General features: G+C 39.9%; 1 protein-coding gene and 1 long non-coding RNA gene across 8 annotated transcripts in view; one reads left to right on the top strand and one right to left on the bottom strand.

The window, feature by feature from the left end:
* Positions 1–27,944, bottom strand: part of ADGRL2 (adhesion G protein-coupled receptor L2) — a 603,135-nt gene that overhangs the window by 377,988 nt on the left and 197,203 nt on the right. The window lies entirely within an intron of this gene.
* LOC109286777 overlaps positions 8,875–27,944 on the top strand; it is a 34,958-nt gene continuing 15,888 nt past the window's right edge. Inside the window, exon 1 of the long non-coding RNA XR_002094676.1 lies at positions 8,875–9,086. This is a non-coding gene — a long non-coding RNA (uncharacterized LOC109286777). The remainder of the gene's footprint in view (positions 9,087–27,944) is intronic.

Below are 27,944 nucleotides of genomic sequence, written 5' to 3'. Positions count from 1 at the left end.
AGTTCAGTTCTGATTGACTCCACGGTGCTGATGCTAATTAGTAACATTTTCTATGGACTGGGTTCCTGCTACCTTGGAGTTCGCCTCTACCTTTACGTGAGCTATTACATAATCTATGAACAAGGACAGTGGCCTAGGTGAAGTTCTCAATGTGAAATTATCAAAGAGGCTGAAGCAGAACATTTTGTATAGGTGCTGTCCTTAGGCTTTCTTGTAAAAAAAGTACGGTGTGAGGTTTGCACACAATGCATTCAACTCTTAATAAGATTATAAACCTGTGCTAAAAGAGCATCATCAATATTTTCTGTTTGGTATTATACAGGTGACTGGTCTCTTATTGAGATAGTAAGTTCATTCTCCATTCATTATTCAGTAGGACAATCCATCAGTAGAACTCACTGATATTTTCCAGAGAGAAATATTTCATACCACTGACATTGTTGAAATCTACTGTGCCAAAATTAATGTTTTTAACGTTTTTATTTTTTCACTGAAATATTAAAAAACATTATTGAAATGGTTATCGTAATTTGGATTTCAGTAAATGAAAATTTCCAGTAATCATTTCAATTACTTTTAATAATGGTTTGACTATACATTTTGGTGAACATTTAAAAAAAAAAAGCCAAAAAGACCTATTTGAAAAGAGAGACTGTTTTTAATTGTGCATGGAAACAGAACAGGTCAAACCCCAAAAAGGTGTATTAATCAATATTTGAATACGTTGGTATACGCCTGTATGCAATTGTCACCTATATTCAACTGAACCCACTAGTTCTCAACCTTTTTTTAGACCTAACGCACCCCTCATTAGACTCAGGGACCCTTCAGAAACTGCTAGCTCTTAGCTTTCACTCGTTTTTCTAACTATGGAAACATAATAGAGCAAATCTTCTGTTACAAAGTCAGAAAGCCCACAACAAGTTAGATTCTTTTTGACACTGGAGAGTCCTATTTGAAAACTCTGGATTTATTTTTATCTAGGTGTTTGCACACTTAACAGTGCTACTATTGCATGGAAGCCTTAACAGGGATCTCATAGCATCCTATGGTTGTGTTAGCCATTAAAGAAGAAAGCACAACACTGTAATATGCAGAAGCCACATTTGGTTAAAAATAGGTTTCAGGGGCTGGCCAGCTGCCTTAAAAAGCAATTGATCACTGGCAGAAGCACTTCTGAAATTCTTTAACCTTCTTTCTAGTGTGTAACATTCTAATCCCAAAACCAAAATGAGGGCTTCTCAACGTATTTGTGCACATTTTTCCCCAATAATCTTCATTTAAAAGAAGCAAATACTACTGGCATCAAAGAGAACATGAAGCTTCTCTTCTCCAGTGCCATACTGTGAGTGCCGTGTCATCTCAGGCCGGCCTGCAGGTTCTTCAGTGCTCTGTTTCTCCTCCCCACCCATCCCCAAACACATAGGAAAGGACATTATCCAGCTCCAGGTGTATAGTATCAGGCTAGAGCTAGCCAGATTGCAGGTGGGTTTTATTTGAGAAGGAAGTTAGCAGAACAGAATCAAAAGAAAATGTTTGTGCTGTTGCTGTTGGTAATGCTGCCTTTCAACAGCTGTAGGGGAGGCAGGTGCTGCTATATGAGGACTCTGGATGCATTAAAGTTTGTTGGATTTTTAGATACAGTGGTTTTCATTCCTTTGGGTACCTCTGATGTTACAGTTAATGTGTGTTGGGCATATGATAGTGGTCAGTAATAGTGTAACAACTTTTATGTAATACTTGGCCTTTTTATTTGTATTCTTCAGAACCTTTAGGCATGACAATGAGAGTTTATATTTCAGTTTCTGCTTCCCAGTAGGCTTGTGGCTTTGGTTAGAGAACCATGTTTTAATAAAATAAAATAAAAGAATAAATGTCTGCCTGCATGAAAGCATCTCAAAAGTAAAGGGAAAAAGAACAATAAATAGAAATGTATTATTCCACATCTGCAATTCTGCCTTTATACTAGAGATATCAGTTAGTATATAAGCAACATTTATAGTCTTGTCTTCATGCATTGTCACAATAAATACAGTCTATGTAATTACAATTTATATTTAGTCACTCTGTAAGTGAAAATGGTACAATTATGAGTTATTACCATGGGAGGTTACCTATGTAAGTATAGTACAAAAGAAACCATTCTTTGTTAAAATGTAACCATCAAACAATCACCACATGTTTTATTCATGTCATGTTTATGTCTGGATATGTCCAAGTTATTTGCTAGGTGAACAGTCACACTTGATAGATTCAGGAAGGAATTTCCTGGTACAATGAACAAAAAGAGCCATTTTGTTCCTTTGCTCCAATCTCAGACCAGGGGGAAAAACATCATGAAAGTATGGTTACATTCCCTTTTCTTACAACATATAAGAGTATCCTATGAGTTTCCTGAGCTAGAAATAAATTGAAGCAGACTGGGGACAGCAATAAATGGTGGCTGAAAGTTCAGATTGAACTACTGAATACAGATTGAGGAACCTCTCCTTGGCTAAAAATTTACTTTTGACATTTTTATTTTTCTGCTTTGCCATCTCTGCCCTAGACTACCACAGGAAATTGCTAATAATTAAGCACCCCCTCACTAAAAAAACAGTTTACCAAAGTCTAGAGAAATAGATCTAGAGAGAAAATTCAACATATGGTGTTGTTGAGCTTTTAAAGTTACATAACATTTTAAAATAAAAGCAGAGTAAAAGTGATATGACAGCTCTATGGGTTATGCCCCAGTATGTTGATCCTACTGTATTTAAAGGGTAAAGATGGGTCACTAACTAAAATAGGTGCAGGGCTAAAGATTTTTTTTTGTTCATTTTGCTCATGATGATCCTGGCAAAGGACTTACTATTGAAGTATATTTCTGTATGGAGGCAGATCCAGAGGGAATATCTTAGATTATGCTCTTAGAATTGTGTAGGAAATTGGAAAAACACTGCTTAAGAAACATCACTGTGGTATTAGAGCCTGCTGCTAACCTTGTGTAGAGCGAATGCAGTGATTAAGTAAAAGTCAGAACTCTTCCCTGGGAAGGACTAAAATGCTGTCATTTTTGTTGTGCTTCCTAGTATAATACAGACAGTATTGCTCTATGCAGTACCTGCAAATGCATGCCCATATACAGTTTGAGGGATAATAGAAGAATGTAGATATTAAAAGGTGGTAAAAGAAGAAATCTTATCAAAGTAGATTTTCTGTGTATAAAGATAACAAGTGCAGGTAGCTGGAGACCTCAGGAGGGTGAGTTGAGGTATTATGCCAAGAACATATTGATAGATCTATTTATAAGTAGAGGTGTCCAGTGGGTTGTCTCAGAGACTGGTGTTAGATCTGATTTTAACATCTTTATTAATAGTCTGTAAGAAAGGAAAAAATGCACATTAATTACTTATTAGTTAATTGGGAAGTTTTGCAATCACCAATGAGAACAAAGAAATAATACAGAGAAAGCCTAGTGATGTTAGAAATAACAGGCAGGAAATTAAACAAAATTGGATTCAATATAAACAATTACAAAGTAAGGCATTTTTGGGGGTATAATCCAAAACATAAATATACAATGAGAGGACGATAGTGTTTTGAAAGCACTAATGTGAAAAAAAAGACTTGGGGTTGATGTTGAATGGCAAATTCAATAAGAGTTTGCAATGTGATACAGCAGTGGGAAAACAAACAAATGTGATTTTGGACTGCACATAGAGAGGGATCACTTTCAAAGCAGTGATGGAAGTCATGTCACCTGAGAAATGTAAAGCGCTTGAGAATATCCTATAGGAAATAATCTTGAATTAACAAAGGGATGGACAAGGTGACTTATTAGTTCATAATTCAGCTTTGGTGTACACAGGTGCAACTCCATTGACTTTATTGAGATTGCACCTGCTTTTTTCAGAACTGAACTAATTACGTCGTCTGCAATGATCTGCTGATATCTTAGCACCTATAAATTGAGAAGAGTATTTGGAATTTATCCTAAAGCTTTAAAGGAGACCTAATCAGATGTCTGTAGGTCAGTGACCAACTGCCTATCCCAACCTCTTTTCTTGGCTCATTTCCCAGGTTAGGAGCTGGATTCTTTAGACACCCTTGGGAAAGTAAGACTGTTTTAGGACTCTGCCTGCTTTACTGACCTGAAAGCTCATGTCAAAGAGCTGTTTTAGTGCAACTCCAACTCATACAATTTTACGGTAAATATGGAGAGCTCATTAGTCTCGACTGTGGCTACAGACTGCTGCATGGGGGCATAGTGTTTATTTTTCCCCTCCTGTACCATTCTCAAATGAGAAAGCTAAGACTATAATTCTATCTCAAAGTTTCCTTATTTTTTCTATGTTTTGCTTTGAAAAGGTTACAGTCATATGATATTATTTATTTGGAATTTCAGAAAGCTTCTTATAACATTTTCACATGATAAGCTCCTGCTTAAACTTGTAGCTACAGGATTTCAAGGAATAAATATTGGAAGGGTTTAAGAACTGTTTCAGTGTAGAAAATACAGGGTGATACATGGAATGGTTTGTTCTGAGGACACAGTATTTCAAATGCCCCTGAAACTCCCTCGTGGGAAGAACATGGGCATAATACATTATTATTGGGCCTGATTCTTCCTTTTGGAGTCATTTTCTTCTTGTGCACACTAAGTGTAAAGAGTGGGTATAAAATGTTGCAACTGAAGCAAGAAGAAATTGGAATGGGTAACCTTATACATGTACTTTGTACTCAGTGGCTGCATCTATATGAGATGCTTAACTGTACAGTAGCATAGTTTACTATGCAGTAAGCGTTCATGTCTACATGTGCAAATGCTTACTGTACAGTAAAAAACCCTAATTGCGAATAAAATTGATACCTGCAAGTGAAGGTGTGAAAATTAACTCATGATTAGTTCCTGCACAGTAATGCACATGTAGATGTGACCCGGGAGCAAATTTGCTCCCAGGTCAGCCCTGCCAGAAGGGGGCCAGCTTGTGACCAGCTGGGAGCCTCTCCTACTCCAGGGCTGGGCTGCTTCTATGGCAGCCCCTGCCTCAGGTATTTTGAGCACTGGGGCACAACAGCAGGCAGCCTGAGGTGACTCAAAGCCCTGTGTCCCCCTGGGCAGGCTGCAGGCTAGCCTCTCCAGCTGCCTGCACCCTGGTGTCACTGCCTGGCATCGCAGTGTTGCACAGCTGCCGTGCCATCCAGGCCCATGCCATCCAGGCGTGCATACTGCTCCAGGCTGTTGCAGGCTGCTGAAGGCTCTGGCAGGTCCTGCAACTCCATAGGCCCAGCTGCAGGCAGCTTTGGGGCCTTGGGCCCAGCTCCACCTGCCTGCAGCACATCTCCAGTAGTCTGCCTGGAGCCTGCATGTGCTCTAGGGCATTGCCTCAGCCACATGGTTGTTAGACCCATGCTAAACCCCAGCCACATGCTGGTGTCCTGCTGCTCCAGATGTGGCTGGAGCTGGTATAGGAGATCCTGGAAGGTGGCCTAGGTTATCCTTTAGGTCTCCAGCCACTGCTTATCATCCCAGGTGTGCTGGATGATGTGCTGCTACCAGTTATGGATGGCCTGTTGGAGGCCCAGGAGGATGATGGCAGCCCCAGCAGTGGCATCCTGGAGCCTATTTTTGGCACCCCTGCTGGAATCTGGCCAGGTGGATGGTGGCAGGTACATAGCAGTGGCCCTGGGATGGCATGTGGTTGTTTGGCAGGTGGTTGCTGCATGTGGGGGAGCTGGGCGGGGCCGAATGACTATGGGCCAGGCAGTGGTCAGCATGGCTGGCTAGCAGGGCCAGCATGGTTGGCTAGCAGGAGCCCAGGGCACTAGCTGTCACTGTCAGGGGCAGGAGCTGAAGCAGCCATAGTGTGGATGGCACAGGAGGCAAAGAGAGTGCTGCCGTGTGCTGCACTCTCCTTGAAGTGGCTGGCCAGAGAACAATGAGCAGCGCTGCCTTTTCAAAAGGGCTCCTGGCTGCTGGAAGCTGCAGCTGGAGCCTGGGGCAACCCCCCAGTGGCAGCAAGGGCCCATTTCAGGGGCCTTGGCAGTGGGAGCACGTGTAGATGCTTGCTCGGCACCATTTACTCATGAGTAATTTACTCGTGAGTATATTGGTGCTGAAGCAAATGCACATGTAGACACACCCACTTTACCAGAAACAAGTGAAATGACTTCACAGACTTCACAGACTGTAAGGCATCAGACAAACAGGCTAGCTCCTCTTAGTATGGGAATATTAAACCTAAATGTTGCAGTAAGAATAATGTAAGAACAATGTTTGTGTTAGGATTTCATGATCAGGCTATAATAAAAAATAACAACACTGGCCTTAAAGTCCAGCAGTCTCACTGCTTTTGTTGGAGATCAGGACTGTGTTGATTGCTAACAGTAGAATAATACCAGGTATAAAAATGTTTCAGATATGTTTTTGGCATCTTATTCATTCTCCATTTCCTGTACAAGCTCTACGAGAAAAGGCGACAAAAGCCCATGGCCAAATTCTTGGGTCTCTTATGCAAACAAACAAACAAATAAATTAATATAAACACAGAACAGATGTTTGATTCAGAGGAGCTTTAGCTGAAGCTATTGGCGGTCACTTCTTAAGATCTCTTCTGCTTTTACTGTGCTGTATATAAATCACATCTGCACTCTGTAACCTATAACATAATCTATATAATCTAGACAGAGAAACTGGCTACTAACTAGTGAAAGTTGTTGGTTGCATAAAGTTTGGTAGTGTGTTGAAGAAAAGTCTAGTATCAAGTTAAATAAAGGGTTTTGATTTGCAGCACAGCAGGCTGCTCTCCAGCAACCCAAATAGTTTGGAAAATGTAAGATTTCACATTTGTTTTAAAAGAGTAAACAAACCCAGTTGAACTGTGATGGGAATATTTTGCAAGAGAATATAAAAGGATGCTCCACTCATGAAAAATGTGGCAAAACAGTTAAAAGAAAAGCCATTACAAGGATCCAGTAAATAACCTGGAAGAGCTGAATGGATATTTTTTACTATTCTGAGTAAGGGTCTACTTAGAAATGTTTTTGCTTTTTCTCATAACCCCTCCCCCACAACAACCTGTTTTAGCACTTGAGAAGGCACAAAGAAAGAACAGAAAGATAGAGGAGATGATGACAAGCAATAAATCTCAATGCTTAAATTAAGTGGTGGGGCTAGAAATACAGTACAGTGCACCACTTGTTAAAAATGTGACAAATGGTGTTCCATTTGCTAAAGTCATTTACAACTGGCCATTAATAAAGGGGCTGGGATATGGGATGCCACTTGGTAAAGTTTTAAAATCAAAGTGATTAAAAGTATCTGGAAGTCTGAGTGAATGTATACCACTTAAGAACACCGGCCAAGAAGGGGTTTAATTCATCCATATTGTCCCTTAAACAGAATCTTTTTTTCCTGATAACATGCGTTGTTCTCTAGGACTGTAAAATCTAATCATAACAGACAGTAGACCAGACACGTCAAAGAGAAATTACAGGAGAAAACCTAATGTAATATAGTTAGCAAGAAGCTTTATTCCCTTTATTATAAAATAATAGATGTTTGTGAAACATCCTCCTTCAAAACTTATTGAGACCATTGTAGTGATCCCATTCATAAATGAAATTGATGACATCTCAGAGGAAATTCAACTACCCTCCTCAATGCAAAAGCTTTGAAGTACAGCTTGTTTACCCAGCTTTTCTCTTCATACTCTTTTCCTCCATCATGTGGAAATTGGAATTGAAGGGGATTGTTCTAATCTTGATGCCTGAGAATGTCAGCAACTAATTCCCTCCATCCCCTCTTCTATTCCCTTCAGCATGGTATATCTAGGTCATTCTGCTTGGAGGTGGCGATGCTTGAAGGGCCTTAAAATAGCGGGCCTTTAAAAGTACTGATGGTTGGGTAGAGGAGCCACAGAAACATTCTAGTATTGGAAGCTTAATTCTCTTTTGCTCTAGGTTTGCTTTAACATCTCTCTGGCAAAGTAAGAAGCCCTGAAGTGAAATGTAAATGTTACCTATACCCACACAAAGGCTCCTTTACGCTGGCCAGAATGGTCTGCATGGTCTAAGGATAAAAGAGTGGCTGGCTTGACTTCAATACTTCTCAATCTTTATAGGTTCAAGGCACCCCTGCTTAGACTTGAGCACCCCTCGGAAAAATGTTGACTCTTAGTTTTCTCTTGTTTTTTGACTACAGAAAAATAACAGAGCAATTTTTCTGTTGCAAAGAGGTCATGAAAACCAGTGCAGGTCAGAATATTTTAATACCATGATTTCCATTTGAAATCCCTGGGTTTATGTTGTAAATTGTATCTGCACACTTAACAGGGCTAATATTATGTGGCACCCTGTGGCAACCTTCAAAGACAAGGGCAGCAATTCTCAACCAGGGTGCCTGGGGATCCTTTAGAGTCCAGTCCTGCAAAACTCTCACTGACTTCAGTGGAAGCTTTGCCTGTTAGAAGGACTGGGTTCCTAAACTTGTGCAGTCGTAGGCAAAGCTATTTTTATCTGTAAAAGAAACAATAGTTAGCATTATTGACACAACAAGCAAATTAAAAGCCACATCACAGTTAACATTCTCACATTATAACAACAGGGCCTTCTGTAAATTATTAAATCCAGTGCAATTTATTACTCTGTCTTTAGCTATAAAGAAGCTGTAAAAAAAAAAAAAAGGAGAGAGAGAGAAAGAGAGAACAAGAAGCGGTATCATGAGCCATTCTACTTAATTAATGATTTTTTCAGCAAGGATGTATCGTGGTTTATAAATCACTGTGCTAAACCTTGCAAGGCTTCAAAGGAAAGTATTTACTGTCCTTGCCCCTCTCTAAGCAGTGATCACCTACCAAGGAGGTACATTAGCATTCGCATTACTCCGGCATGAATCACTTTTGCAGCCACCCCCTCTCTTCCGCATTCAGGCGGTAACCTTTCCATTATTATGATAATTGTAAACAACTGTCTTGAAACAAATGGTAGAAGCAACATGCCCAGACTGTGTCTTAATTTGTTTCTTTTACCTTCATGGACATTTGAATTCTGTTTGGTCAGGAAGGCACTTGATTTGATTTTATCAGACTCAGAGGGAACAACAAAAGGTAAGGCTTTGCCCAAAAGCAGACAAAACAGGCATGTAATTACAAGTTGTTTCAATGCATTTATTCTCAACAGGTAATTTGATACTCCTACTTTTCAAGAATTAAGATGTTACAGATAAATAATGCATTGTTCATACTTTCAGTTTGCTGTTCAAAATACTTGCTTATGCTTTTATTTGGATCTCAGACCTAAATATAATTATAAGCTTGAACTTAAAAAAATGTTATTATAGATAAACTACTGTATTGAAAATGGAGTTGGAGATAATGGAACATGCACTTTAAATGGATGTAAACAGCCACATTACAGTTAATCTATATACAGCTAGAAGGCCCCTGTGAATACAATGTTTATCTAAATTTTTACTAGATTACCAAAGTATTAGACAATCTATTGGCTGCAGAAGGGACTAGAAGATCCATAGACCTCTTTCTGAGTTGTCAGCACTTCAGGGTAGGAACCATTTTTTTCAATGTTGGAAATGACCTAGAACATTGTTTAGTATTAGTGTAAATTAATATAACAACAATAATTTTGTGAGACACTGATTCTGTACTAACTAAGCATGCTTTTAAAGCCACTGGCTGGCAACCAATTTCCACTACATATCCTGACATATGTGAAGCAGCTTTTCACAAGTTCAGAAAGTCATCCTTTATGTTCTGGCACCAGCAATGCTATAAGAGGAGCCAAATCCATTGCTGATCTGACTCTGTTGTTGGACCTCTATGGGCATGCATTTCCCCGGTGACAAACTTCAGTGGCCCCTGCTACTTGTTCCTGGGGAATGCTCTGGCATGTGGCATATTGCTTTGGAGCATGGCATGTGTTGGCCCCAGCAGCCTATTTGGGTTCCTGGGGGCCTTTAGGGGCTGAAGCTGTGGAGATCTGGCAGCAGGGAGCTTGGCCGGCTGCTGGAGTATGGCTCTGGCCAGACAGATTCTGGTTCACACGGTGCATGCTGCTGCCATGTGTACCACCCTGCTTTTTTTTAGGTGTGTGTTTTTTTGACACCAGGATCTCCCAGTGTCAAAACCCCCACCCCTGTGCTGAAAATTAGCAGCACAGGAAATACCTGCACCTAAGTACAGACAGTCAAAAATCCTGCAGCTGAATTGATTGAGCCTGTGCAGGTTAGTCTAAACTGCAGAGATCGAACCAATTAGCAAATGAACACACATTCAGTTTTGGTTCAGGAAATGCAGCCACATACTTGCAGTGGCTCAAGCCAGAAGCCAGGGGATCCTAGAGCATGTTGGCCAGCCACTGCCAAAGGGGAGGGAAGAGAAAAAGCCCTCCAGGACTTCCCCCCCATTCCCTGCCAGAGTATGGAGGGGTGCATGGCCAGGCCCCAGCCTTACTCTGCCTGGGAGGAGAGAGAGGGAGGAGGGGGGTAAGGTAGTGGAACTGAATTCATAAAAGCTTGAATATGAATAGTACTGTCTCTGAAAAACTATAAACTGAAGAACTATAAACACAGCATTGGCTGTGTGTTCACTTACTCTTCCTGCTTCCCCCAAGGTCTCTGGGATTTGTAGTCTAGACTCAAAGCAACAGGACTGTGTAGGGTTGCTCATCACTTCCTCGTCTTGCTTCCAGGTGCCTCTGGGATTTGTAGTCTACAGTTGCAGCCAGCACTAAGTAAGCCAGCAGGGCAGGACAACACTTTACTCAGGGGAAGGTGAGTTTAATCCTCCTTCCTGGCCTCAGACCCCAGCCAGGGATTGCTGGGGGTCAGGGGGTGGACAGTGAGCCAGCCTTCATTGCTCTGGTTATGGAGCAGAGGGGTGGGACCAGCCCTCCTCTCTGGAGCAGACAGCATAGCCCAGCCCAGGGTTGAGAAGCATGCTGGGATGCTGGGGGCCTCTGGTTTAATTTGAACCAGGAAAGGGTCTGGGACAGAAGTTTTATAAGCCAGTTTGACCTAAATCACTTAAGTCTGATACTACATTCAACCAGGTTTATCTTAAACCAGTTTCAGCCATTTTGAAACTGGTTTATGTGTACTGAACTTATGTTCTGTTACAGGTTTAAACCAGTTTCTGATCACTTAAATAGGTTCATATGTAACTGCTGTCCCTAGCCTGCATGTACGGCACATGTGGTGTGAGGTGCTACAGATGGGTCAGTGGTGCTGCATATCATATGTGTGCACTCCTCTGCATGTGCCTGATGAGTTTTTATGTACTAGTTACATAACTCAGCAAAATATGTTGTACTTACAAAACAAATGATAACTAACACAAAAGAAGGTTTCAAGGCAAGTATGAAACAGAGTATTTGACTTAGACAAAAGGGTAAGATCTCCACCCCATAATGACCAGGGCTGGATTAACCCTTTGTAGGCCCTAGCCTAGGCAAACAAATTCATGGGCCCTTACTTTTTTCACTCAATAATTATAATATGTAAAATGAGCCCAACTTGGCCCCTTCTTCACTTAGGGCCCTAGGCATGTGTCTACTTTGCCTATGCATTAATCTGGCCCTGACACTGACACCTGTAGTTCAAGGACCAGCCTCAGAAGGAGCTCCAGATGATAAACCTGCAAATCTGACTGGGATCCAGTCCCAGTTCAAACCTAGATCAGGTGGCTAGATAGCCTCTACTTTTGCTCCAATGTTCACTAGACTGCTAGTTTAAAATTTCTTCCAAATAAGAGTTGTTGTTAAATAAGAGAAATAGAAAAAGTGATTATTGATAAAGTCAAAACATCTTTTCCTCACCCAAACCTCTGTCCTTATTTATAGTTCAGACACCTTTGTTATTCAGAACCATAACCAATAGAGCCATTTTGACCCTCCTCTCTCCCTTGTTTTATACATCTAATCTATATCAATACCTGCTCCTTCTTTCTTTAAAATATTAAAAATGTGGGTCTTTTTCATTTTGTTTCTGTAGCTAAAGCTCTTGTTTAAGCTTTTATCCTATCTTGATTACAAAAACCTTCTGAAAACCATACTACCATGTCTCAGTTGCTAATAAATACATGTTTCTTAACCTTTATTATGACCATGTTGCTCCCACATCCACCCCTCTTTAAATATTCTCTGTTCCTCTACTCAGAGGATCAAGTTCCTATTATTCATCCCTACTTGTTCACCCAAAGATCCACTACTATGTGATGCTTGAAAATTCTTATAATGGGCTGTTTTTAGTGTATTAACTACAATCTGAACGGTACAAATTTTCTTACATAAGATTTGATTAATTAAATGAATTGTAATTCTATAGGAAATTAAAAAAAAAGAATTTGTAATAACTCTTATTGGAAGACAATGAGGGAATGATCCTATGCAATATGTTTTCTTTGTATTATAGCAACATTTTCTGTGCAAAATTGCCTGACTCCTTAGACCATACCTTCTTTTTTGAGACTACTGCATTATTGATGAGGAAAGACTCAGGCTGACAGATGAACATTTTTTCAGAGCATTAAAACAAGAACATGCCATAAGAAAGTTCTAAAAAATTCTAAATGACAAGATTTTATGTAAAAGCACATGAGGCTAGATTTAGCCCACAGGCCAGATCTGGCCTGTGAAGTCAGGACCTGATGCTGCTACCTGGAAATGACTCAGCTGAGGTCCAACTCAGCCACATAGAAACTGCCTACCTGGGGCCCAATGGAGCTGCCCAGAAACAGCCTAACTGGGACCTAATCAGACCCAGGCTGGCTATTCTCATGTGGTTGGACCAGGACTAGCCCTTGCCCCATGCAGCTGTATCCACTATGGCTGGGCCATTCCAATGCAGCTAGATGGGGCCCCAGCTGGGCCATCACCATATGCCAGATCAAGCTTACAGTCAGGATCCAACCTGCAGATGGATCTGGGACTGCTTATCCAGCCCATGGGCTGGAAAGGTTGGGCACCACTGGGCTACATCACAGGTATGCTTGGGGCACTTACAGAAGTTACATTTTTAGTGTGATGAAGCCCCTGGAAGCACTCTACAGCCATGACATATCAAATTCATGGCTGCAGAGCAGTTTAAAAATAGCCAATCATACAAAAAAAGAACTTTTATTAAATCATCTGTGGGCACCATAGACCAGAGCACCTTAGGGAACTTCTGTTCAGGTTCCCTGTGAGCCTTAAGTATAGGTAATTCCACTCACATCTCATGTACCTTTTCAGGGCTGAGCTGATGCTCATGTCAGCAAGCACCATCCCAACCCCACCCCACCCCCTGGGCTGTCACAGAGAACAGAGAATCTCCTTCCTGTACAGAAGGGAGGGAGGTGAAGGGGGCATTGGGGCAGGAAGATACCCACCTGCTGCAGTCTTGCAGGGAGCTGATCCTGGACCTGTGAGACAAGGGGGCTCCATTCCCTTTCCCCCACCCCAGCTCCAGCCACTGCAAAGCCTGGGGGAGGGGACACTGTGAAGCAGGGGGAACTCTCTTCCCCCACCCCACATCTGAACCTCTTGACAAGGGCAGCACAGAAGCTCAGCTTTGCTATGGCTGAGGTGGGAAGGAGGGCTGGGGAGAGGGGCAGCTCAGCAGCTTCCTGGGAAGCTGCTGAAACACCCTGCCTATTGGCCAGGGCTGGTCTAGGCAGGCTCAGGCCCTCCTCACCCAACACCTGCTAGGTTCATTGGTGCTCTAACTCACTAACTTTTGTGTAAAGTGCCATGTGTTAGAGCACCTCACTGACAGGCTGCCTAATCACCTGGAGGCCCCCTTATTGCCTATTAAAATAGGATGGTTGCAAACACATAGAAATATATATCATGATCCATCTTCCAGTTTTGGGAGAAATTCAGTTTGTAGTCAATAATCTTCGTCTCACTATGAAATACATACTAAGGTTAAGGAAAAAAGCCAAGCAGGCTTAAAACTAGGATGAATCCTTAGGATACACCTTCCTGTTTCAGACATCTTCCCTTCTCAGGCTGTTTGGTCCCTTGCTAAACCATCCCTCCAAAATCAGTTCCCATAAGACAACATATCATTTTCATATGCATGCAACATGGCATTCACACCCATTTAGAGTCTGCCATCTATTGGCAAACACAGATCTTCAGGCATTTTAACCAAATCCTCAGGTGGTGGAAACTAGTGTTGTTCCACTGGTTTCACTGAAGGTAGCCACTGATAGTCTACCATAATATATTTTTAGCAATCTTGCTATTTTATTTGTTTATTTTTATTGAACGTTACAGCAGAAAAATGTTTTGGCTGTAAACATGAACAGCAGTGCCTGAGAAATGGCATTCATATACTGTAACAGAAACAGTGGGAGTCTATAGATTAGATAGACTTAGCAGATGCAAACCCATGTCCTTATTTATTTGTGGGGTAGGAAAGAATGTGTGAAAGTGCGGTCTACTGAATGGAACTGCATTGATTCATAGCTAGCTCTCTATACCACTGTGACTTGTCGCTGGTTGTTCATGACTTTAGCATATTCTCTTGGGATTCACAGGAGTAGTACATTAGCACAGCATTATTTCTCTTCCCCGTGAAGAGTGCATAGGAACTTCTATAAATTGAATCTCTAATTCCTTCTAGCTGTGAAAAAAATTGCTTTCAGGACAAATCAAACTGAATCCAGATTCTTTCAGGATTAATTAAGACCCATAGCCAATTCACCTAGGGAAACTACACTGACGTCACTGGGAGTTTTGAGTGTAGATCCAGTCCCATATAAATTATCAGCAATCAATGAGAAAATTAGGGTAATAATAATAATTACGCATATACATTCACTACAAATGTACCATTATAAGAAGTATAATGTGGTAATAGAATCATGAAAGGCATGCCAAGGTTCACCTAGTACAACTGCCTGTACAGTTGCAGGATTTGCTGTTCCTAAACCATCCCAGGTAGAATCTTTATTCTGTTTTAAAGCTTTAACTGAAATAAAATTATAGAACCAGCATGAGCAAAACCTTGTAAGAAGAAACTGATTTTCCTGGGGAAGGTAGGGAATGGAGTGGTGCTAGTCGTGCCACGATATACGGGCCATTTCACCATGAAACAGTGGGCAGAATGGGCATGTGTATGTATAGGGAGCAAAAGATAGAACAGATATTCCTGGTGCTCTGAAAAAGATCAGTGTACATCCTATTGTAGTAGTATTGGTTACCACAGATCACATGCTGGTAATCTGTTGTTACCAGTATGTGCTTCTGAATTGGCAGATTATGGTGAGTAAGAGTCCTCTTAAATTGCCCAGTTTGCAATCCTGCCCTGCTGTTGGAAGGAAACAGTGAAATGGTTCCCTTCTGTGAGCTTCCTTCCAACATTAACATAGAAATGAATTTGACATTGTAATTATTGTTGTTTTCCCACTTTTTTGGAGCAAAATATGATTTGTAATGGGCTCTCCATCCACCTACTTGTCAGCATTACATTCAGTACGTTTATATTATGGAAGGAAGATATTGCTAATGCACATCAATGCTAAAGCTTAATAGGACTACATGAATTCCTGCTCATAAAAACAACCAATAGTTTCCAGCAAATTTTAGTGCTCTAAATTTTCTCTTTGTTTTGGTATAACAAGTGGTATAAAAAAAATCTTATGTCTTGGCTTGAAAGTTTGCTTCTTTAAGTATTACATATGCAAACGCAGAACACTGAGGTGTCATAAAGACCATGCACAAATTATAAATGAAGCTGATAGAGAAGTAGCCAGTGTTACATGAAGTAATTCAAGATCCTAGCCAGACACTTTTGTTGTGACAGACCGATTAGGATAACCATGAGCAAAACACATAGAAAGCTTCCTGTTTATTTTTAAAGTTTTTCCCCTTAAGGTTTTTAGCAGTGGGATCCCACGTAGGAGAGCACGCCATAATTCCTGCCTTCCATAATGTTTACTTTTTCCTGAACTTCCTCACATTTGTATATCAAATGAATACACTTGTAATAATTTGAACAGAGATTATACTATGTATTTTGACTTCTGAGCAATAATTGGAAAGAACAACAGACTCTTCAGTAGTACCCCAGCTGTCTCTTAAGTATTATTGAGCCAAAAGAATTATTGGAAATGCAAAAACTACAAAGGAACTCTAAAGAAATGATTTCATCTGTATATGATTTTAATCAAGCTTGGCTTGCTGCTAAAAGGCTTATTTAATGAAGACTGCATTTCCCTTATGAGAGTCTAGACCATCTAGTTCAATATCAGCCAACCAAAGCTTACTACCATAACAATAGCTAGAGGGTTTACCACAGAAACTTAAAAAAAAAAACCCCAAACAAACAAACAAAAAACTTTTTGTTTGAGTCTGTTTTTAATCACATATTTTAGAAAATAACAGGCAAACAACATGGAAAATCAAATCAAATCAAATAAGTGACAATTAGGAGGAAGAAAATTCTGTTTGCAAAATTATAAATTAAATAAAGTCAAACAACTGTATTTGTATAATTTTTTAATCCACAGTTTTAATTAAAATAAGCACTTCGCTTGGGATTTCTTCCCAATGTTACATCAAAACCAGGAGCATTTCAATAGCAGAAATAATGAGCAGTAAAGAAACTGCAGGTCTGTCATAAATCTAATCCATGTATGATGACTTCCTTCCTTACAATACAGATACAGGGAAGAATGCAACATTGCAAAAGTTTTGGAAATGAGAAATGCTGAGTTTATCAGCTCCTAATTAGCTGAATCTAACTGCTGCATCTTCCATTTTTAAGCCTTGTTCCGGCAAATATTTACACATGCATAACTTGACTTAGTCATGATTATCATTCACTACCATGGGACTATTCATATGAATAAAATCTGTGTGTGTGCACACGCATGTGTGTGCAAGCCCATGTGCGGGATTGGTGCATGGGGGCCAGATTCTACAAAGACTAACACTACACTAATTATTTCTTTGCAACTAATGGGATATTTGCAAGAATAAAGACTATTCATTTGAGTAAAGTTTTGCTGATTGCAGCCTTATTCCTTTTGACTGCCAAGTCTACTTTGCAGAAGTTTATAAGACAGTCCATTTCAACACATTTTGTTTAGTTAAGCTGAAGTGCTTCATTTTTAAAGAAAAAGTTCTATTGCCAAAAAATATAAACAAAACTAACTTTGACTAATATAAATATTTGAAAACCAGAACTTTTTGTTACATCTTATAGAAACAATTCTGATACAGCTGATTGGAAGAAAAGTGCTTTTATGGAAGAGATGAATCAAATGAAATATAGCAGCTGAAGAAAAAATTAAATAAATATGAATAAGTTTGTCTTCTAACAGGGCAGCATGTTTGGATCAGGCTTAAAATATTCTCTGTCTGGCAGCTCAGATGCAAATTCTTTACATTTCAACTTCCGCTGCACATTATTTAAACCCTAAGCCTCTCTAATTAAAAGGAATCATTAAATTTTTTCCTATTGCTTGCTTTAAGGTTTATTTGCTAATAAGCAACTGGACAAGGGATGTGTGAAATGAATAGTTGAAGAAAACCTCTGACAGCAAAAGAGAGGTCTGGCGGGTGAAGTTGGTTTATTAGGCACCGTTTGTCATGAATGGGTCTACTGCACGTACAAAAGCAAATCCCACTACCTTAGAAGATTAATTCTGAAGGAGGCACTCTTGGGTCAAAGTATACATAAGCGTGTGCCTAATCTCAGAGAAATCAGGCTATTTTCTCACAGCAATTAAGCAGAGGTCTAGGGTTTCACCCACAGTGTATTTAAGCACAGGATACAATTAAACCCGAAAGTATTAATATCTTTGCTGTGCAAAATTGCCCAGGAAATAGATTTTGCCCTCTTTCAAATGGAAAGCAAGACAAATTAAGGAAGATGACTTTATTTGAGACAAAATTCTCCAGAAACAAATGTTTCTAACTGCACATGTGCATGTGGATTTTCTTTTTCACTTGCATATCTTCCCCCCCAAACGCATAGTGTTTAGTGTTTATAAGATACCAATAAGTTAATGTTTAAGTGAAATAGTATTTTTTAAAGAGTTAGGATTCTTTCTAAGTAAAGGTTCAACAAAAGCAGTATTAAAGCTCAATATTACTAACAAAATACCATTCTGTAGCCTTGAGATCTATACAACCTGGGAAACGAGCAACTGTAACATCTTATTAAGCACTGAATAGTTTAGTAAGATTTCTTTCCTCCATGTTGCTTAAAAATTTTAAAATTATATAACTAGAATGAAGACTGCAATGAAGAAAATTAATACCAATTTGAAACACTCTTCAGAGAGAAGGGAATAAACTATTAAATTCACAACATGTTCTTTGTTACACATTGACCCCTCTGGGCAAAAATCTTTTAATAACCTGAGAATTTTATGAAATAAACTCTCTTTTTTTTTCAGACTCCTTTGTGAGTTGGTGGACTTTCACATTTATCACTTTTACCATAAATCTCTTTTGTCTGCATATCAGATCTATAATTCATTTCACCACCAACCCAGTTAAAAAAAAAAGATTGATTTTTTTATATAGATGATTGACATTCTCTATAAGGACAATTATTTGTACACAAAACAACACACCATGTATGGAGAGAAATCATGTAACGTGTAGGTTTGCGCTTAAAATTGCCAAAGTTCTATCGTCGTGGCAAAACACAGATAATAGAGGTAGTAAATAATTTTGCATTGAAAAGCTTCCCTGGATCCATGTTTAAATAAGTTGGTGAAACACTGCAAACAGTTCAGGCTTTCAATTTGATAATGTACCGCAAGGGAAGTTATTAGTTTGAATTTTGTGAGAAATCTGAGAAGCTATTATTTTTAAAAATAAATCAGTAATTTACTTCTCACTGATACTGATGGCCAGTAAGACTCTGTTTTAACCTTTAAAAATGCAGCATATCCCAAAACAAGTTACTTATTAAATAAAATGTTCTTTTTTGAGTGCAAGTGACCTTTTAAATGATTATTTCTCAGTACTTGCAACAAAGAGAATTTCACCTATCACCTTTACATTTTTGATGCGCTGCAGTGAGTGAATCCCTAACCTTTTCACAACACGTAACATGCTGCAGAACACAAAATTACTTGCTAACCTTAATTAAATCCCTTCAGAAAAGTCCTGTTGACCTCCTTGGGGGAAAAAAAAGCCCTTTACAAAAATGAAAAAACAAAATGACAAAAAAACCCAAATCCCATATCTCCATTTGATAGCTCCAAATGAATCTGCATCCGTTTCACAAAATGATCTTCCAAAGCACCAAACAACAATATGCTGCTGCTAATTCACAGTTATATTTTCACAGAAATTTCAACATTACAAAAACCCATGTAATTTTTTTTTTTATTAAAAACTATAAATCCCTTTTTCCTGCGACACACCACAAACCTGATCAAAAGCCAACTGAAGTCAATGGGAATCTCTGGAATAGGCCTTCAAGTGCATTTAAGTGAAATCCTCCATGACTTTCCTCTAGGTCACAAGGGAATCATCTTTGGAAAAAAAAATTAGGCAAATCATTTTACTTGCTCCCCATAAAGAAAATGGTATGTTTTATATGGAAGGATAATCTCAGAATGCAAGGGAGTATGTATGAGGGAAGCCATTTCAGAACCAAACAGAAAAACTACCGAGAAAGAACAGGATAAATTCTTTCTTGGCATATAAAGGGATGCATCTCCCTTCATGGAAATTAATGACCTCCTTTCCCATAATTAAGGTCATGTTAAATCTGATAATTTGTGTTAGGTATCAAGTGAAACATAACAAATATTAACACTTCCCTCAAAGTTCCTGGCTAATTTAAAAGGACCAAGGATTTTGCCAGGCTTATTTGCAAATCTTCTACTTTACACCTAACTAAAGTAGTATGAGCCAATAAAGAATTCAGAAAGCCTATATATGAACATTTGCACATAATATTAATGGTCATGTGTACACACGTGCACATACACACTAACAGCAGAGGACAGATTTTATATACATGGTTGTTACAATTCACATTCATTCTAAATCTATTAATGTTACACGACTTTGATGTCTTCCTCTGAAATACTCTGGGATGGCAATGTGCTTTTAACACTAAGATTATCATAATTATTTATTATGTTTTATATAAAATTAGAGTTAAGAGAAGGCATAAATCTTAATGTGTTTTAATACACAGTAAGCCTTTATAGATGAAGTTCTGAATGACTTAGACAATGAGATGACCATTTAAATATTTAAAAAAATGTACCGTCATAAGTAATATATATTTTTTAAATTATATTGCAAAGAGAGTTAGAATAAGGCTTACTTATTTGAAATGAAAAGTAATGTAGTCTGAGGAGCATGACTTATAATTAGAAAATCTCAGTAATGAAAAGAAACTTAAAGGATTGTTTTTAAAGTTCTGAGTTAATGTGATGGTGCTGAGATCTCACAATAGATACAATCCTTCAAATGTAAAATTTAATTGTGATATGCTGAAGATCTAAAACAAGCACCAAAACAACAGGAAGACATAGGAAATATGGAACATCCTAGGGTTTGTTCAAGACAAAAAGGATCAGTTATCTGATTGTTGTGTAATCATGAAGTTAAACAAACAGCAATAAGGCTAAACTGATTCACTGTCAAGTCTACATGTCATCTTTGCTGGTTCATTATGTGTATTGGTGACAAACAATACAGAAGAGACAAGAGTGCTGAATCAAACAACTTGCAACAGTTTACACTCCTATAAAACTATTTACATTTTGTCAAATGAATATTTATAACAAGTGGCTTTCCTTTCACAAACACTAGAGCTCAAACAGCTCCCATTCATTATCATATTTAGAAAGTACAAACATTAATTTGGCGAGTCAGTGATACAGTCTCTTGTAACCTGCCCCAAAACAAGTCTGATTAACATACGGCTGAAGAGAACCCTGCTGCTCTTTCCAGTTTTCAAATGTCCTATCATTTTTACTTCTCCAGTTCACAGGGGTTTGGCTTCAGTACTATCTTTTCTCTTCAATATAGCATGTCCCAACCAAACAGCCAGTGCAGTTTATTTTCTACTTTATCAATACAGTGTAAACCAGCATGTGCTTACCTCTGTGGGGTTACTGAACCCAACTTGTCTGTGTGCACAGACAGCACTTTGGCCACAGATGTGACTGGTTAACTGTACAAGCAAGGAGAATAAATCCACACAACAATACTTCATTCACCAAAGAAATCTGCAGTGGATTACAGCTTCTCTATGGTTACGTCTGTTCTTAATTTACTGCTTTTATTCAGTTTTCAACCATAAATGAGCCCCTTATGAGGCATTCACTATGCAGAATTGACAACTCTTTTTATCTACTCAAAAAATATTTTTGGATAATAATTTATGGTTACGAAATATTTTAAGCAGTTTGAATAGTTACATTATATTCTTTCAGTACTTAATGATGCAGTATCCCCTGTAAAAATGGAATCTTGGGCAATCTAGTGATTGCACATATTTATAACAAAACAGAACAGCTTGGCCATACAGAAACACAAATGTTAAAATGGCATATTTCATGGAAATAGCATTTTTTAAAGCTCTTAAACTACATCTCTTGAGAAAAAAAACCTAGGCCAGAATTGTGACTAAGGGCCTGTGGATGGGAAAATAATAATAAAAAAGTATTTTGGCAGGCAGGCTATTGCATTTATTTATTTAAGTTGGAGATGGATGCAGATTCTAAAGACCATTCGACAGGGAAAATCTGAAGATTTCTGTGAGTGTATAAAGACACTGGGGAGGGGTACCACATTTTTTATGTTTTATTTATGAAACTGAAATGTAAGCATGGGTATTTTAATCTTTTTCACCATCAAAGGTATTCTTTCAATTTGTATGCCAAATTAATGTGCTATCTACTTCATAAGAGCCATCTAAAGGGACTGATTAGCGTTGGGCATGAAGTAGAATTCAAGGAAGAAATTACCAGCAAGCCAAGCCACACAGGAAACCAGTGACATGCTATAAAGCTTCAGATACAAAAATATGTTGCCCCGTGCTGGTATCACCCTCCGTATCAGCACCGACATATGTCCTCAGAGGGATGTCATCCATTGCAACTGTAATTGGCAATAGAGCAAGAAAGCCGTGTCAATGATAGCAATGCTCTTATTAATTGAGACAATAGTGATGAGTCTGTAAAAAGCCTTCCAAGATGACAAAGTCCCTTCTGCATTATTTTAGATTAATTTAAAGTGTTGGCACACTAAGCTTTACAACTTTATTCTTGGCAGAATATGAGCACTTTCAGACTCATTGATACTCAGGGATTCTTCACTATTACAGAGTGAACTCCCTGTAGATAAACAAAAGAAAACATTTGAATGAGGTACTTGCAGTGTTTTCCTCATTAGCGGCTACAGTGTCTTGAACAGGGAACGAGTGTTTGGGGAAAAGCATTCTTGGCATTAACAAGAAAGGACATTGCTTTTACAAGCAGGAACACTTTATGATTTTTTGAAACATCCTATCACAGCACCATATGTAATTCAAATAAAAAAATACAACTGAAAGCAGAATTAAGTGTTAGGGTACTTTAAAAATAAGTGCATTTGTATTTAAATACGGAAGAGAAATGCTGAACTGATTTTAGTTTGGTGGCTTTAAACACTGCCCTGATGTTTTATGGATTCCAGTTCTTCCTTTGTTTGGAATGTAATTGTGACTGGTTTTGATTTCTTAATAAATACAGGAATTGCCTTGCTGTTCTGCTGTGTATTTTCATTCTGCTTTAGTGAAGGCACTGTGTGTGTAGGTGTGGGCAAATATTTCTTGCATTGATGTAAGATTCCCCTGGAGTGGGGAAATAAACCATCACAACAGACACTGAGTTCTGCGATAACAGGGACTATTTCAATAAGACCTGAAGGCCTTCTCAGATCACAACTTCCTTCTGTGTGCACTGACTTTACTAGGAGTTGTGTGTATGCAAGAACTACAGATAAGTTGTACTGGCCTAGATTGCATATATTTTACCTTGATTTGGGGGTTATGGCTGATAAACAAAAGATGAAGTTTTAAATAGAAATAGATAATACTACCAGATAATACAACGATCATTCACGTTACGGTAGGCCTGAAAAAATACACAGAAGCTAGGTCCAGAGAGGTTTTCTGATCGGTTGAGTTTCCCTCATGCTTCTCCACAACAAGATCTGGAGCCTCAGGACTACAGCAGTTTCTGCTGCATGTGAACTCCTGCTCTTTACATTGGAGGTGAAGAGAAATGGTGCAGGAATCCATTGGCCTCAACCCTCTCCTCCAGAGCAACATGAAAGGGGTCCTCTAGTCCTCTGGGAATGGGTAGCCGCTGTGCAGACTCCAAGAATCTACTTCAGTTCCATTGCATGGCCGCTGAGGGGAGGATATGATTTAACACGATAGTCAAAAGCCTTATCTGACCCATCTCCTGAGGGGCACTGCTTCTTCAAGGCTGCCAGGTACACCTAGCATCATGAAATCTGTTCTCAGTTCTCTCTCACCAGTAGCTGAGGCTTTGATGTTGTCCGGTTCAGCTACAACATATTGCAATCAGGGGCTGTCAGGAAGGAAAGTATCTCTGCAATATTTGAGTGCCTCATGGGCTCTTCCCCAACTGAATGAGAGCCAAGGAAAGCAAATAGGAGGGAATGCCAAAGGCAGCTTCCCAGCTGTAAACTCCAGAATAATAATGTCATTCAAGAAATGGAGTTCAGGCATGATCACATAAAGACCACTACTTCTTGGTAGAGAGGAAAATGGAAGAGACACTACTTAATAAATTTCCACTCCCGCCTGCCCCCACCCCCCGGCTGTCTGCAGGATCAGCATTCTGAATGCCTGGGTCATAGTGGTAAAGGGCTACCATACATTATAATGCTGCATATTACAGAGCTCAAGTTTAGCCCTAGTAGTACAGGCTAATTTCATGAACAATAAACTATATCACTTGTCTGTATTTTGTGCCATAAATACAATGATCCACTGTAATACACTACTACAGGTCTGAATTAAACTGACAACAGCAAGGACACTGTGAATTAAGACTGCTGCTCAACTGTGAATTCACCTTCTTTTACTAGTAGTAGAAGTATTACAGTCAATAATGGATCAGTACCAAGACACCTGACCTAGCTGGTTAATCAAGTGTAATCTATCTGACCCATCTGGCACCTGAGCCAACCAGCATTTTTGCATAATTTATATCACAGGCCAACGTGCTCATTGTAGTCATCCATCCCACACACTGCTGTGTATATGAACTAGTTGGAGGATCGTTTAACACTGAGTTTTCCCAATACATCACAATTACAGGACCACACATGCTAAATAGCTTCTTTTTACTGAGCTATTGTGAAAAACCTCTGTGACTCAGCAGTCAATAAATGTATCATTTCTTATCTGTGGTAAAGAGGTCTAGTGATCACATGGGGCTGCAGGATAAAACACAGGGGCATTAGATCAGGACCAGGTACAGATATTACACTTTTACTGGTATAAGTGATTGGACACTGGTTTATATCGATAACAGAAGTTTGGCACACATAGACTGGTTTAAAAACAGCAACACCTGGTCTAAGATTTGCCCCTACCAACCAAAAAGAGAATGTGTGTTCTGATTGCTACCGATCTAAACGACACTGCTTACAGAAAACTATGCAACTTAGACTGATTCCACATCAGTCTTTTTGAATGTTTGTACCTACCCTAAAACTCCCTAAAGAAAAAACATCCAGGTGGTTGATCATTAACTTACCTTGAAATTTGTCCTGTTTGGTTAACTCTTTCCTTAATACATTTATTTTTAACTTCAGGACATATGAGGTACCTGATCTTACAATCTTTTCTTGCAAGAGTTGTCCCATTCTAGTCAATGGAAGAACATCCACGTACTGGGGTTGTAGGTTTGATAAATAACTCCTTGAAGGCCTAGCAGCCTTATGATGCTATATATTAATTCACTGATTTTGCTTGCAAAGGCATAGGCAACAACCTGAGGGTTTTTTTTTTAAGTGTAGCACTTAAAAGAACAGTTGCAAAATAAGGCTTAGATTGTAATAACGTATCTTCTGAGGAACTGGGATATTCCGAAAGCGTAAACCAAGTCCTTCCCTCTATCGTTGTAAAACAGCTTCCTCAGACACAAAGGGCATTTTTACACATGCTCCAGGAGTGGGGGAGGGTGCTTTAATTAGAGTGGCTCTGAGAAATAAGTTTCATTCATACTCTCTCAGAGGTGCTCTAATTAAAGCGCCTAGAGCATCTCAGGTATCAGCAACCCTGTGCTTCAAAGTTCGTTCAGTGCCCCACCATCATTTTGAAGCATGGGGATGCTGATTAATCGAGTCTGCTCCAACACACTCCAGGCTCATGCATAGGAACCGAAGGTTTTTATATAGGAGGTATCTGGATGTATAACAGCTCTTACAGAAGCTTGTATACAACTCCCAGCAGCTGACCCATACCTTGATGCCGAAACTTCCATGTCAGCAGATGGACAAAAAGACCATCTTGGTTGATGATGCAGGACTAAAATCCTGCTATCCTTACTAGCTCCTCTGTAATTAAGGAGCAACTGCTTAGTCCTTACTGACACCATACTCTTCATGCATCTTCCCTCCACTAATAAACAAAAAGGGCTTGGGAATGCTGCATCCAGTTCATGTCAGCTTGTCCTGATATCTGATGTAGACGTAAGGCATGCAGGAATGTGCCAGATGACTGGGTCAGTGAGTGAGCCGGCATCTCACTTTTTTCAGGAAGTAACGCTCCATTTTCCCTCTGAGCCTTATCACCAGAAGCAAACATGCAGGTGTGGTCATCAGTGTTTTCTGCCACCATTCTGAACTGTAGTATGTCTCTAACAGGCTGTTAATGTACCACCTACATAACTGAACAAAAATCTCATCCTAAGAAATGCCCGAGTCACTTTTGAAAATAGGGCTGGGGCAATACAAAACCTTTGAAAAAACTAGATCCAAATCACTTCTGAAAATAAGCCCAGAATGCCTAAGTGAGGGACTCTTGAAAATAGTACCTTTTGTGGTAATATTTTGGCATTTTACTCTTGCTAAGGAATATAAATTCATTAGATAATGAGATGTAGAACAATTAAAAGAAAAAAGAATAAAAAGAGCTAACTGAACTATTTTAGACTGGTTATAAAAACCATAAATTGGGGTCAGTCAGAATTTAGGGCAAAGGTTGGGTTGGGGGCAGAAAGTAGCTTTAATTTAGCCGAACAGGTTTTTCCAAATTACGCACTAATAGAAATGCTCGCCAATTCTTCCCATAAAACTCTAAACACACTATTAGGTGCTGCTGCTATAATTAGCAGAAAGTAATTTGTGGATATCTCTGCACTTCTTTTTCAGCAGCATGCAAAACTAATCTTACAAAACTAAATGCAAAATAACAATTGAAAAAGTGTCCTTTAGCCTTTAGCTGAATTTAAATAAAAATGTGTATTGGATCTGCACATTAATAAAGCCTGTTAAGCTCTGTAGAATACTTTATATTCATCTGTGCTTCATCAGGCAGGTTCATGACCTCCACAGAACTGCAGCAGCTCCCTCTGTTCGCAAAACTGCATGGGGGAGGACGGTAAATATTATTTTGTGATTAGAAAGTGTTACTAGCATTATCACAAAGAAATACCTAATATGCACTGCACAGTGCAGGAATAAAAATGTACACAGCAGGAGAAATTGTAGAAAGTGGGGCAAATTTTATTCTAGTGGCATTCACACAAAATCAGAGCAGCTTCTTTGCCACTGGTGGTGTTACTCCACTTACACCAGCCTCACTCCACTTACACCAGCCTCACTGATGCTATATTGGGAGTCTTCAGTGAAACTACTCAGATGCTTTAATGAAGGGAGATGCATTTAAATACCTTACTGAACAGCTTCAAAAGAGAAACATTTGATCCTGTGATTTTGTTTCCCTCTGAAACATAAGTTATGAATCCAATTAAGTGCAAGTGAGCATGTTATATGTGTATGTGAACAGTAGGCCTGTGTGAAGTGGCAAGTATTCGGTTTGGATTTGGATTTGGCCAATTTGGAGGACAGTGATTTAATTCGGAGATTCGAATCACTGTTCAGACTCAATTCAGCCGAATAAGATCCGAAAGATTTGGTGCCACTTCAGCGCCACTTCAGAGATTCAGCCATATACTAAACAGCTGGTAAGTCTGTTGGGGTGGGGGAGAAGGGAGGGAAGGGACGTGGGGAAGGGAGGGATTGGGGCTAGGGCTGAGACAAGCTGTCCAGCCCAGGTGGGGGATGTGCGTTGCTTGGGGAGGGAGTGGGAAGGTGTGGGATATGGGCACAGCAGTGCTTGGAGTGGGGGCTCTGCCCTGCTGCCACTTGCCCAGCTGGAGCTGGGCGGGGGGGGAATGAAGGCGCAGCTCACTCTGGGCAGAAGGGGGCAAGTTGCAGCAAGGCATAGCCCCTGCTCCCAGCACTGTTGCACCCGCATCCCATGCCTTCTCCTTTCCACATCGGCTGGCAAGCAGTGACAGCACAAGTCCCCACTCCCAGTGCTGATGTCAGTGTGGCAGTGCCCAGAGCAGGGATTCTGCCCTGCTGCTGCTTACCCAGCCAGTGGGGGGGGAGGGTGTGATGTGGGTGTGGCTTGCTCTGGGCAGAAGGGGGAAAGTGGCAGCGGGGCATAACTCCCGTTCCCAGTGCTGCTGTGCCTGCATTAGCGCTGGGAGCAGGGGCTTTGCCCTGCTGTCACTTGTAAGCCAGCACAGGAGGGTGTGGGGTGCAGCCACAGCAGTGCTGGGAGTGGGGGCTATGCCCTGCTCTGCTTGCCCCCTTCTGCTCAGAGCAACTCACACCTGCTTCTTACCCCTTCCCCCCACCCTGGCTGGGCAAGCAGCAGCAGGGCAGGGCCTCTGCTCCAAGCACTGCCACACCCCTATCCCACTTCCCCCACCCGCCCCCTCCCT

This window comes from Gavialis gangeticus, unplaced genomic scaffold, assembly GCF_001723915.1.
Source record: "Gavialis gangeticus isolate Ggan-Ray unplaced genomic scaffold, GavGan_comp1, whole genome shotgun sequence".
NCBI classification, from domain to species: Eukaryota; Metazoa; Chordata; order Crocodylia; family Gavialidae; genus Gavialis; species Gavialis gangeticus.
This window is presented reverse-complemented; position numbering and strand designations above follow the sequence as displayed.